The sequence below is a fragment of the Sinocyclocheilus anshuiensis genome, unplaced genomic scaffold, assembly GCF_001515605.1.
Source record: "Sinocyclocheilus anshuiensis isolate Anshui unplaced genomic scaffold, SAMN03320099.WGS_v1.1 scaffold63, whole genome shotgun sequence".
NCBI classification, from domain to species: Eukaryota; Metazoa; Chordata; class Actinopteri; order Cypriniformes; family Cyprinidae; genus Sinocyclocheilus; species Sinocyclocheilus anshuiensis.
In genome coordinates, this window is record NW_015552625.1 from 5567129 (window position 1) to 5570476 (window position 3348).

The 3348-nt window shown below is 36.3% G+C and overlaps 1 long non-coding RNA gene across 1 annotated transcript in view; it reads right to left on the reverse strand.

Moving 5' to 3' along the window:
• Positions 1–2195: 2195 nt before the first annotated feature.
• The window catches only part of LOC107666387 (uncharacterized), a 6464-nt gene continuing 5311 nt past the window's right edge, over positions 2196–3348 (reverse strand). The window contains exons 2-3 of the long non-coding RNA XR_001631658.1: positions 2426–2470; positions 2196–2225 (exon numbers count right to left, since the gene is read on the reverse strand). This is a non-coding gene — a long non-coding RNA (uncharacterized LOC107666387). The remainder of the gene's footprint in view (positions 2226–2425; positions 2471–3348) is intronic.

Consider the following 3348-nt stretch of genomic DNA (forward strand, 5'->3'; position numbering starts at 1 on the left):
CTCAAATATCCCTTCTTACCTTTTCTGTTTTGTCCGTTTTCCTATTTGCTGTTGTATAATCTACAAATAAATTATTTTCTACTTGTTTGTAGCTTATACAGCCACTCAGAACGTTGCTCGAATTTACTGGCAGGTGGTTTTATTTCACCAGCTGTCATACAGTATAGGCTCATGAAATTTAAGGACGTAGATTCCCACTGTGGTGGTCTCGTTGGATTTTTGGATGAAAGCTTCGTCAGCAGTCTGCAGAATGCAGACAAAATTAGATTTAACAGAACATTGGGCACTTCTCTGGGAATATTATAAAACATGTAATTTCAATCAATAATGTAGATCTAATGAAAAATGTGAACTTGTATATAATGAGAACAAGACAAGGCCAAGAAAATCACGTGACGCGGGGTAAATTTAGTTCCGCTATGCTCTTTTCTCAAATATCCCTTCTTACCTTTTCTGTTTTGTCCGTTTTCCTATTTGCTGTTGTATAATCTACAAATAAATTATTTTCTACTTGTTTGTAGCTTATACAGCCACTCAGAACGTTGCTCGAATTTACTGGCAGGTGGTTTTATTTCACCAGCTGTCATACAGTATAGGCTACAGCTACTCATTCAACAAATCCCCTGCTCGCTTTTTTTTTAAATGTAAAACCATATTAGAGGATATTAGAGGTAGAAGACATTATAAGACTACGCCAATAAAAAAAATAAATAATATTAATAATATAAAGAAACAAATATACTAATATTAATGAAAATACACTATTCTTAAAAAGGTTATTTATCACACTATTGAGGTCCTATATAGCACTTTCAAAGCATGGTTCTTTATGGAACATTATAAAAAGGGTTCTATTTAGCACCAAAAAGTGTTCCGAAGAACCCTAATTTGGTACTGTTTAGAACCATTTCATGTGGGTTTTTTACACTGCAAAACAAGAAATGCCACAAATATCACCGCAAATTTTGAGAAAAGATGCTGCAATTTCAGTCATTTTAGGCCAGAAATAAGAAAAAAAGGTCCCGCAAAATCCTGGAGGGACTGATCAATAATCTAAGTAGCGGGTGTTTTTTTTTTAATGCAATTATTTTTTTATGAAAGACATATCTAAATTAATGAACCTTTATAATTGTACTTACCACATACTCTTTCACTAAATTGTCTGGATCCTCGTTGAGGTATATGCAGAGCCCCTTGATAATACATTCGCGTCTAGGGCTGCACGATAAATCGCATGCGATATTTAACGCACATCTTATCAGTAAAGCCGGTTCTGTAATCAGCGGCAAATCTCCATCACCTGCGTGCTTTCACATTGAGCAGCATTAACTACGCAGAGCCGTTGTTCACTGACGAGTTGCGCAAAACCACGTCCATATTCGCGCGATTTTTTGCGCAACTCGTCAGTGAACAACGGCTCTGTGTAGTTAATGCTGCTCAATGTGAAAGCCCGCAGGTGATGGAGATTTACCGCTGATTACAGAACCGGCTTTCTGACAAGATTCGCGTTAAATATCGCATGCGATTTATCGTTCAGCCCTATTCTCGTCCAATATCGACATCATCGTCCTGGCCAAGGGTGACAAGCAGAGCGGAGTTTTTTTTTATTTTTTATAAATTTTTCCCCCCACTGATCTATATAAATGACTGGATTGCTCATGGAATCCTAAACTCCTAACATTTAGGATGCTTTTGATATAAAGTTTTGCTGGTTAGCTTTGTCCTTGACAGTGTACAAGACGACCTACAATCTAAAACATGACATTTCTGAAACTGTTTTGTTCAAAAGAAATAATGGATAATTAAATACTAGGAATTAAAAAAAAAAAAAATCACAATGTCAGCTTTTTCCAATATCGTGCAGCCCTATTTCTTGCAGTATTGCAATATATTGTATCATAACCCCTGTATTGTGATATGTATCGTATTGCCAGATTCTTGGCAATTCACAGCCCTATTTCATTATAAGAAACCTCAAGGAACAGAATAATCAAATATCCATGGCATGACCCCTTTAAACAACCAAAAACTAAGGTAAAATGACACAAGTATAAATAAGTAGGATTAAAGGGGTCATATGATGCTTTTTTAAAGATCATTATTTTGTGTATTTGGTGTAACAGAATATGTTGACATGCTTTAATGTTCAAAAAACACATTATTTTTCTAATACTGTGCAGTTTACAAAAGCTTTGAGCAGAAAAACATCACGTAAATGCAACCACCTAAAAAAAAAAAAAAACACCTTTGAATAATACTTCTATTACATATATTTTACTTATAAATGCTAAACCTTCAATTAATTTCATTAACCAAATAACTTAATTTCGCCGTGTATAGCCTGTCTATACAGATACAGCACATACAAATGCAAAAAACTAAAATCAAGTTAGAAATAAATTAAATAAAAGATTGGAATACTCACCACTTCTACTTAACAGCCAGCATACAAAGCAAAACAGATGTCAAACTGGAGGAACAAGGTGATAAAAGACAAGACATTAAAAACAAGCCATTTACTAGCTTTTTTTAACAGCAAAACTAAACGTAAACCAAGACAGTGGACTATAACACTATGAATGGAAGAAAAGTGCAACACGCAATATGGCGGAATATTTCCGCCTTCTATCTAAAAGGCCAATCATCGCGTTACTGCAGCTGAAGCTAGAGGCTCCGGTTGCCATAGAAACAGTGTCCCGAGTTGCGCGCTTTTTCCGTATTGGCTGGGCCGACCTGAAGCTTTTTATAACGCCATTTGAGCAAATGATACAACATCTATAAGACAATTCATGTAAGATTTTGTTGCGGATTTGAAATATGTTATTTAAATGTGAGTGTGGCAAGCATTTTATGAGATTTTAAAGGGGTCATATGATGCGATTTCAAGAGAAATCCTTTCTCTTTGGAGTGTTACAAGCTGTTCGTGAATAGATAAGATCCCTGAAGTTGCAAAGACTAAAGTCTCAAAACCAAAGAGATATTCTTTATCAAAGTTAAGACTCTGCCACACACCCCTAAAACGGCTCGTTCTAACACGCCCCCACATATCTACCTCACTATGTGGAAATATTTGCATAATGCGCCCAAATGTGCACGCAAAGAAAGAAGGCGTGGTTTCAGTAACCGCAGTTAGTGTTGAAGCAGCCATGTCAGGGAGACGCTGTGTGTTTCTAGGCGAAAGCAAAAGCACTTTATTTGGCCTTCCGAAAGTAGACGCATTTAGGAATCTTTAAGATTACTTACAACAGAACAGCAATGCATTTTATGGACGACCGTTTCACGAATCTAGGAGAGGAGGTAATTCTGACTTTGCTATCAGGCAATCTGGCGCTTCTGAATCAGCTACTG